A 10,745-nucleotide genomic window follows, 5' to 3' on the forward strand; every position below is an offset into this window, starting at 1 on the left:
TAAAATTAATCAACATTCATTAGCTTCAGGTCACTCTACTAAAGACCCACAGCTACACTTTTTGCACTGTAGATATATTTCTGTATCCATAGATACAATCAATCAACAATATTGCAGTTGTGGGTCTTTAGTGCAGAATGATCTACAGTGCAACATTCTTATGATCGATTCTGTACTCCAACATTTATTAACTCCAGGTCACTCTACTAAAGACCCACCGTGAGATCATTCTGTACTCTCTCGTGGCCCCTACCTAATTTTATTGTAGAAATTTTTGGGCTCAATGATTGGACCATGCAAACTAGAAATACCTTTTCTACGGAACCCTTTTTTTTTAAGACCGACTCGTTAGTAGTTAATAATCCTAGTGATTGGATTTAGATCCTATTCTGATAGGAAATGAGATATTCAAATGATTCCTTTTTTTTTTTGGATGGTTTTTGTGCAATTGGTCAAGATCAAGGTGAACTCTAGAAATGGATAGGGTCGCTTTAGATTTTGTCCCAATCGGATTTTTCCCTTCGGATTGGCTACTTGGGGCGGATCTCTAGAGCCTAAAATGGTGGGTCACACTTACGGGAGATTGTTAAGTAAGTTAGTGATCTCTTGACCAAAAAAATGATGGCTAGTCGTTATAGAAGCAAGAGTTGTTCTGGTATTAATGACTAGTTGAGAACTTCTCAATTCAGAGGAAGGATAATTGACCTCCCTTCGGCGGTTTTTGTCCTAAACCTTTGAAGCATCATTGCGAAACTAGATGTCACACGGGGTTCAAATTAGTTTTGCTAAAACCTTATTGGATGTTGTTTGTTTTACAACAGGAATTTGCTTAAAACCTAACATAGGTCAATGTGTTTTTCTTTCCAGCAACTCATTAGTATTTCCATTTAATGCTTTTAATATGACCGATTACATACAGTGGAAAGAATCGTGTAAAACATATTTCGTGGCAAATAACCTCGAATTTGTCATGGTTGAGGAATGTCCTCAAGTCCCGACCTTGATGCACCGCGAAGTGTTCGTAATGCATATGAGGTGTGAATGAAGGCTAATTTATTGGCCTGACTTCACATTTTGGCTAACATACCTGATGTTTTGACCAAAAGGGTTGAGAACATGACCATTCCACGCAAGATCATGGACTCGTTGCAAGAATTATTTGAACGTCAGTTCTTACTTTTCGAGCACAAAGGGATGGATGATGAAACCAGTAGTGTCAGTTGTTCTGACACTGATCTCATTACTCTCCAAAAGAGGAGGAAAGACAGTAAATCTAACTTATTGGTCTTGGAGACGTGTTTGGTAAAGAATGATGATTCTGCCCGGATCCTTGATTCGGGTGCTACCAACTATGTCAGTTCCTCTTACCAAGGATTCAGTTCCTGACAAACGTTGCCACAGGGAGAGATGACTCTTAGAGCTGGTACTGGTGAGGTTGTTTCAGCTGTTTTTGTAGGCAGGCTGAAGTTATTTGTTGACAAGAAACGTTATCTGTTACTGGATAATATTTTCGTAGTTCCTCATATTAAGAGGAACTTAATCTCGGTTTCTTGTCTCATTGAACAAGGGTATACCATCTTCTTTTCTGAGAATAAAATTTTTATTTTCAAGAATAGAATGGAGATTGGTTTTGTTCAATGGAAAATAACTTATATGTACTAAGGCGTTAGTCATAAAAACCTTATTTAACACTAAAATATTCAGTACGACAACAACAGCTAAAAGACCAAAGGCTTCTCCTAAGGAAAACGCTCATTTTTGGCATTTAAGGTTAGGTCACATCAACCTCAATAGGATTGAGAAGTTGGTGAAAAGTGTACTTCTAAAGAGTTTAGAAGAAAACTCTTTGCCGGTACGTGAATCATGCCTCGAAGGCAAGATGACCAAACAACCTTTTACTAGAAAATGTTATAGAGCCAAGGAAGCCTTGGAGCTTGTACATTCTGATCTTTGTGGTCTGATGAATGTTAGGGCTCAAGGTGGGTATGAATATTTCATCTCTTTTATAGATGATTATTCAAGGTACGGGTATCTCTATCTAATGCAACGTAATCCTGAAGCCCTTGACAAGTTCAAGGAATATAAGGCTGAAGTTGAAAACTTGTTAGGTAAGAAGATAAAAACACTACAATCTGATCGTGGTGAAGAGTATATGGACCTTCAATTCCAGAACTATATGATAGAACATGAGATTGTGTCCTAACTCTTAGCCCCAGACACCTCAGCAGAATGGTGTATCAGAAAGGAGAAACATAACCTTGTTGGACATGGTTCGATCTATGATGAAAACTCGTTTTGGGGTTTTGCAGTGGAGACTACATGCTACATCCCAAACAACGTTCCCTTGAAAAGTGTTTCTGAAACACCTTTTGAGCTGTGGAGAGACCGTAGAGGTAGTTTACACCACTTCAGGATTTGAGGCTGTCCGGCACATGTGCTTGTGATTAACCCAAAGAAGTTAGAACCACGTTCGAAAGGTTGCCTCTTTGTAGGCTACCCTAAGGAAATAATAGGTGGATACTTCTATGATCCGAGTGAGAATAAAGTTTTTGTTTCTACAAATGCTATCTTCTTGGAAGAAGACTACATCCAAGATCATAAGCCACAGAGTAAGCTCGTTTTACATGAGATTTCTAGTTAGATTGAGACTGCTGAGGGTTCAACAAGACCAACAGAGTTGTTGAGGTCAGTACATTTAGTCAACCAGCTCAAGAGTTGAGACTGCCTCGACGTAGTGGGAGGATTATGAACCCATTGGATCGCTACATGAGTTTAACTGAAGCCCAAAACGTCATTTCTAATGATGGGGTCGAGGATCCGTTGTCTTTAAGAAAGTAATGGAGGATGTTGACAAGGATGAATGGGTTAAAGCCATGAATTAGAAAATGGAGTCTATGTACTTCAATAACGTCTGGGAGCTTGTTGATTCACCTGATAGGGTAAGATCTATTGGGTGTAAGTGGATCTATAAGAGAAAGAGAGGTATAGATGGAAAGGTGCAAACCTATAAGGCTCGACTCGTGGCAAAGGGTTATACCCAAGTCGAGGGAGTTGACTATAGGGAAACTTTCTCACCTGTTGTCATGCTCAAGTTTATCAGGATACTTCTATTCATAGCCACATTTTATGATTATGAGATATAGAAAATGGACGTCAAGACTGCCTTTCTTAATGGTAATCTTGAGAAGACCATCTATATGACTCAACCAGAGGGGTTCATAGTTCCAGAACAAGAGCAAAACGTTTGCAAGTTTAATAGGTCCATTTATGGGCTGAAACAAACGTCTCGATCATGGAACATTAGATTTGACACTACGGTTAAGTCATTTGGCTTTGATCAGAACGTTGATGAGCCTTGTGTCTACAAAAAAAAGTCATTAACAACTCAGTAGCTTTCCTGGTACTGTATGTGGATGATATCCTACTCATTGGGAATGATGTAGGGTATCTGACTGACATTAAGAAATGGCTAGTTGCCCAGTTCCAAATGAAAATTTTGGGTGAGGCACAGTATGTTCTAAGGATCCAGACCATTTGGGATCATGAGAACAAAAGGTTAGCCTTGTCTCAGATATCGCACATCGATCAAATGTTGATCAGGTACAAGATGCAGGATTCCACGAGGGGTTTTTACCTTTCAGGCATGGAATCGTTTTGTCTAAGGATCAATGTCCTAAGACACCTTAAGAGGTTGAGGAGATGAGACAGATTCCCTATGCTTCAGTTGTAGGAAGCTTAATGTATGCAATGTTGTGTACCAGACTCGACATTTGCTATGCAGTAAGGATTGTCAGTCAATATCAGTCTAATCTAGGATTTGATCACTGAACAGCGGTCAAGATGATCCTCAAGTATCTTTAGAGAATGAGGGACTACATGCTCGTGTCTAGAGATAAGGATCTAATCCTTACAAGATACAAAGACTCTGACTTTCAGACCGATAGAGATTCTCGCAAATCGACATCGGGGTCAGTGTTCACTCTGAATGGAGGGGTTGTAGTATGGCGAAGCATCAAATAAAGGTGCATCACGGGCTCCACTATGGAAGCTGAATACGTAGCCGCTTGTGAAGCAGCTAAGGAGGCTGTTTGGCTGAAGAAATTCCTTTCAAATTTGAAAGTTGTTCCAAATATGGATTTGTTTATCACTCTATATTGTGATAACAGCGGGGCTGTGGCAAATTTGAAAGAGCCTCGGAGTCATCGTCGGGCAAGCATATCGAGCGAAAATATTGTGATCAGGGAGATTGTGCATCGCGAGGATGTGATAGTCACGAAGATCGCGTTGGAACACAACATTGTTGATCCCTTTACAAAGGCTCTCACAGCTAAAGTGTTTGAGGGTCACCTGGAGAGTCTGGGTCTGCGGGACATGCGGCATCTTGTCTAGGACAAGTGGGAGATGATACTGGGATATGCCCTAGTTTATTGTATATTGTACATGTTTTTTCTTGTATTGTACATTAGTCTCCCAAGGCATTAGGACAAGTAGGAAATTGTTAGGATTGGTGTCTTAATTCTCCCGGAGTCTCGTTGTTTGTAATTATACGCATTTTTTATGAATAAAATAATTGTTATTTCATTCTGGCACTTACTCATATCCAATAAACAAAGCTCCATGGTTATCTTATGTAAACTTAAGCATGTATATGAGATATACAAGTGGATTTCCTTAAATGATAACCTAAATAGGTATGTAGTATAAGGATTAAGGTGGGATACCTGATCCTGGTGATACTACGGATACGGCCCGCTTTGTAGAGGTTTGCAAGTATTGTAAACTACTACAGATGGTAGATCCTGACCATTCATGTGGAGACATGCGAGTGGGGTATCCTCTACAAAGAGTTTATATAAGATCGAACCACGAGATGACTAGATTTTGTATATAACGTCGTTGATACTAGAGACTTACATCTCACCTAAACGACCATAGGTGACATGACCTCAATCCTGAGTGTTTTAGGAACTCCTGCCTTTGAGGGGCAGTCCTTTGATTAGTATGGGTGAGAGTGGCCAGATTGCCAACTCAACATGCCTACCTTTTTGGGGACTTATTTGATTTGGGAGCTGGGAACTCAATACACAAGATGGAATTCACTCCTTCCCCGAAGCAAGGGTAAGTAGATAGATTGCTCCCTTAAGGGCTGATTTCGGGGCTTGAACATAGTGGCCACAACTTCTCTTTGGAAGAGAGGACTCAGTCATAGTAGGACTATGACTTATGTTCATTAGAGGGATCAGTGATACTTAAGAAGTTAGATATAACTACAGGGGTATAACGGTTATTAGTCGAGCTATACTTACGAGCGATTTGTGAAGGGTTGTTGCGCTGTTGATTGGTTAAAATGGACACATAATATATCTGTAGTAAGGAGAGTTCAACTGTCGGTTTTTAGTAGAGTGCCTGGCAGTTAACGGATGGTGGATCCCGTGACTAAAGAGTTTAGTCAGTTATCCACCTACCGTTGAAGCTTCGAGCTAAGGTCCATAAGGTCCCATTGGTAGCTCAATGGATTCAAGTTAAGGATCAGTTCTTGATGTTGATTTGAAATGTTCAAATTGTCAAGAGGTAATTCGACTATATATGATATGATCGGTATGATGTATGAGATAAATCTAGTGGAGGATTAATGTAAATGAGATTTATATTAAGGACTATGAAATAGAAAAAGTGTTATGGTTTGTATGTTTCATGAGATGAAATATTAAAACTATAGGTTATAAATATAGTATGATAAGTTGGTTATCATTTATATCTATAATTATATTAATTATTGAATAATTATCTCTTTTTCTCTAATAACCAATTGAGTGGGAGGTTATTGGTAGTTTCATGGTAACCGTGAGATAAAAGGAAAATGTTTTCCTAAATTTGGTAAGTTGTTAATTTGAGTTTTTCAATCTCGAAAAGTACTCACGGAAAAGTTGTCAAGTATATCAGATTTATTAAACAATAGCTTGGAGTTAGCTTAACGATTGTGGAGTGTTCTTACACAATAGACACTCAGCTAGACGATGAGCTAAACGATCACATAGCTTTTTCTAGACGATCACATAGCTTTTATTAAACGATTGGGCATCGACCTATACGATAAGTTGTTTCATCTTTCACTTGCTCAATCGTTTACACGATTATTCTTCCTCCGGTTTTCTGCCTCTAACCAAGTCCACGCAGAGCCCACCCTCTATATTCTCAAACCGAGAATACCAAGATAACCTTCTTGGTGGTGTCATACTCAACTCAACACAGTCGAGGTTCTATGGATGTCGTTCGCGGTGTTTGGGGTGTTCGTGACCTTGGCGATCACTTATTTTGAGTTCACTGTGATCGTGTAGTGTAGCGGTCATGTTGGACGTTCGTGTGTTGCTGTGTTGTTGTGATCGAGCGTTCGTGATCAAGGAACTTAAAGATGAGTCTTCAAAGGTTTGTTAATTCCTTCCCTTGGTCATGTAGTAAAGCATACTGTAATTTCTATTTTATGCATAACCGTATGTTTCCATTTGTGACTGTAATTGTTGTTGTTCATATACGATTGAAATTTGGAAAGATCCTTTCGCTACTCATAGAAATCCTCGTATTTAATTTCCTTCATTTACAACTTTTGTAACAATTATAAAGTGGGTCATAGCCGTAGTGTCACCAGGATAAGGCATCCAACCTTACATATATACTACGAACCATTTAGGTTATTACTTGAATATGATTCATTTGTATGTCTACCACATACTATTCAAGTTTCATAAAATAACCTTGGATCTTTCTTTAATGAATAATAACATATAAAATAATCAACTATGACATATTAACTATGAGGCTTTAGGGCATCCATTCCAACATAAATGACTACCCCCTATGACTTTACCATCAGACGCCACTCCAAATGAATGATTTTCATGAATACATCTTTCAATGGACGTACAAATAGTCCTTGTTAGAAGGAATATTACGAACAACATATTATTTCTAGCTTTCTAAATCTTCCATGCAATGATCACCACCAATTCCAACTCCTAAGGTGAAACATGATCAATGATCCAAATCCAATGGTCCTAGTTACCCCATCTCATCCTATCATCACAAATCGAATCCACATTAGTAGATAAAAATTGAGATCAAATATCCTTCGTTATCTGACATTTCCACATAAGGTGGGTGGATGATTTCGTATGGGTCAATAAAGACACAATGAATTAGTTGAACTTCTTTTCTTGCCAGATTAAGCTTGGTAGGGATAATGTCAGGAATGATTTTTCAGCAATAAATCTTAGCCTTAGGTAAAACCCTATGGCGCTTTCCAAACCTGCAAAGACACAACATTAGTGGAGGAGCTGGCTTCATGGGAATGAGCCAACTTTCACCTTAAAAAATATGCACTTTTAATAGAAAATACTCCCTTTTTATCCTAATCCCAGATGATCTCACCATCGTATTGGCCTTTAGGCAATTGCAATTGAAGAATGTCTGTAGCGTCAGATTGTAGAAAACAATTGTTGATCAACTCCTCATTTCATCTACCTGGCTCAACAATAAGTCAATCTGCAGTACGTCTGTTGGGAATGTCCTAAAACTCGCAGTTCATATATATTAGAAACATATTCTATTTATTAATAAAAGTATTATTAAGTTGTTCATTCAATAAAATGTTATTGATATTGCATTCTGTTATAAAAATCCAATAAATGAATCAATGGTTATAATATGAATACTTTAACTTTATGTGGGAACATAAAAGTGGATCAAGTTTTAGTATATAGCCAAAATGGTCTATAAGTATATGGATCAGATTGGGTCCTCGTCCTAGTGACACTATTGGATGCAGCTTACTTTGTATATTGATACAAATGATGTGATCCCAAAATCATTCATGTGGAAACATGCAAGTGGAGGCATCTTGTGTAAGGATGTTTGCATAAGACTGGACCTTAAAATAGTCACTTCTTTTTATAACGACCGTTTACTATTAAAACTGACTATTTCAAATTCGATGACATAGGATAACTCAACCTTAATCCTGAGCTAACTATGAACTCCTGTTTATTCGGGATTATCCTTTGATCTGCATAAGTGAGAGTAGTTTAGTAACACTGCTCAATAAGCCTCCTATTAAACCAGATAGATGGTTTTATGCAAGTGGAATTAGTGTTTATTCGGGATTATCCTTTGATCTGCATAAGTGAGAGTAGTTTAGATTATTCCACTAACTCACCCAATTTTGCATAAAACCAGATAGATGGCTGGGGACATAGTCCTACAAGATGGAATTCACTCATACCCAACCTAGGGTTAGCAGATAGGTTGTTCTCTTAAGTACTGACTCCTGGTTTTGAACAAAGAGGCCCCGTCCTCTCATGGCCGAGAGGGATATGGTTTATTAGTTGGACTATAAACTAATTGTTCAATAGAGGATCAGTGGGAGCTTAATGAGCAAGATGTATTTATAGAGGTAAAACAGTAATTTTGACCTAACTGTAAAAACGAACAACCTGTGAAGGGTCGACTTACTAATTTTGGTTAAAGTGAACAGAAATATATCTACAATGAGGAGAGTGCAACTATCGAGCTATAGTGGTATGTCTCAGTAGTTAACAAATATTGATTAATTCGGTCTAAAGAGTTTAGCCAATTAAATCTCAAATCGTTGGAGTACATGATCTATAGGTCTATAAGGTTTCTCTACTAGCTCGTAAAATTATACCTTGGATTAGTCAATTGAGAGGATTTGAAATGTTCAAAATCGAAACTAGGGCTTCGAATTTGAAATGTTCAAATTCAATTTAGGGTTTCGTTAATTATATTTGATATAATTAAATGTTTAAATTTATCAAAATTAAACGTAAATTGGAGAGTTTACAATATTTAAATATTGATTAAATATTGATTAACATGAATAGGATTCATGTATGAATTAGGTGTTTGATTAATTTTATATTTGATATTAAATTATTAATTAATTTTAATTAATTATTTAAATAAAAGATTTTCAATTTTGCAAATTCAAATTTTAGATTTGAATTTTGATTAAATTTAATTTAATAGAATGTTAAATAATACAAAATTGGAAATTGGGTGAGTTAGTGGAATAATCCAAGATTTGTTGGATTAATCCACTAACTAACACCTAACACACTCACTTAATGATAATTGAAGTGGAGTTAGTGGAATAATCCAAGATTTGTTGAATTAATCTACTAACAAACACCTAACACACTCACTTAATGATAATTGAAGTGTCAATTAGCTGATAAGTGAGTGCTTCCATGAACTAGATAAATAAATACTCCATTTTCAGAATTTGGAGATTCATGGAACACAATTTTTGAAATTTTACACACTCTCTCAAACCCTCTTCTCCCTTTCACCTAATTGACTTCAATTCAGTGTTTTCACCACACAATCCAAGTTGAAGAATAGTAGAAAAAATCATATTAACGGTCTACTGATATTTTGAAGGTTCAATTTGTGGAATTGTAGAGATTTAACAAAGGTATTGTGTTCTTGAAACCCTCTTCCTTGAAATTGTTTTCATGCTTGCTTTTAGAACTCAAATTAAGTGTAATTAGAGTGCTTATTGATTCTGATTTCTTCCGCTGTATGAATGTTTACTCCTTCAATTAGTATCAGAGCATGATTTAAGCACTCAATTAACGTTAATTTGAGTTTGGTGGCAAATTTCTATCGATGCATGTTTGGTTGACTAATATGGTTAAAATTCAATTTTGGCATTAGTTTTCCCTTTGATTGTGTTGTTAAATTTGTAATTGGCTCTTGCTTGATGAGCTCATATGTGTGCTCTAGAGTCTGTAATTTTATTAGAGTCAATAGAGTTGAAACTAAGTTGTGATCGAAGTTTGAAGCAAGCATGGTCAACTGTAGAATCTGGACTGGAGCTACTGCCCTCGCAACATCGTGACACTGTTGATGGAGCATCGCGAGGCCTTGCAACGCTGGGATGAAGCATCGTGACGTTGTTCAGCCTAGCCCAGGCGAAGCCGGTTCATGAGAAGAATTCGGTTTGATTGGTTCGGTGGCCTATTGACTGGTTTAGTCCAAAATTGGTCCAGTTCAGCCTCATTTGGAGCCTTGGAGAGTCGGTTCGGGCAGTTCAGGTCCAGTTTGGCTGGGGTCGAGTGGTCCAGATTCAAGTTGGAGCTGTTTTCAATTAATATTTGTAATAATAGTTAAATTTTCTTGCTTAGGATGCCAAAGTTGAACCATATTGATGTTGTTTAAATATTTTATACATGTGATGCATGTTATATTTAAATTAAACATGTATATGCATATAGTATGTCATATATAGATTTAAAATCTCACCATAGGAAAGCATGTTGCATGCATAATCTTATGTTATAAGTTAGTTATAAAATATAGTATACATTATTTGGGTTTCGAAAGTTTAATATGAGTGTTATATTAAAGTTTGAATGTATTTGGTGAATATTTAATTTATCGAAAACCATGCTAAAAAAGTTGTCTTCCTCATAGAATACATCTCCAAGCATAAGAGGGACTAGTGCCCAGGCCTGCGTTCAGAAAGAACTTACCTTAGAGAATCTTGGAGAGGAGGCAATCCGGCCGCTCTAAAATTTCCAACTCTACTTGGCTAACATTTCCTGGTTGAAAATAAAAAGATTGTGAAAACCGAGGCCACCATCCACTTAGGAACACATAATCAAATCCAGCTACCCTAGTGGATTTTACGACTATCCCCTGAGAAACCCCACCAAAATCTAGAAAAAAGC

General features: G+C 37.2%; 1 long non-coding RNA gene across 1 annotated transcript; it reads left to right on the plus strand.

Annotated features, from left to right (window-relative positions):
* Positions 1–9,297: 9,297 nt before the first annotated feature.
* Positions 9,298–10,403, plus strand: LOC150035279 (uncharacterized). The gene is made up of 2 exons (XR_016530798.1): positions 9,298–9,487; positions 9,877–10,403. It is a non-coding gene; the product is annotated as an uncharacterized LOC150035279 (long non-coding RNA).
* The last annotated feature ends 342 nt before the right edge of the window (positions 10,404–10,745 follow it).

The sequence above is a fragment of the Benincasa hispida genome, chromosome 7, assembly GCF_027475165.1.
Source record: "Benincasa hispida cultivar pf3 chromosome 7, pf3_genome.v1.1, whole genome shotgun sequence".
In the NCBI taxonomy this organism is placed as follows: Eukaryota; Viridiplantae; Streptophyta; class Magnoliopsida; order Cucurbitales; family Cucurbitaceae; genus Benincasa; species Benincasa hispida.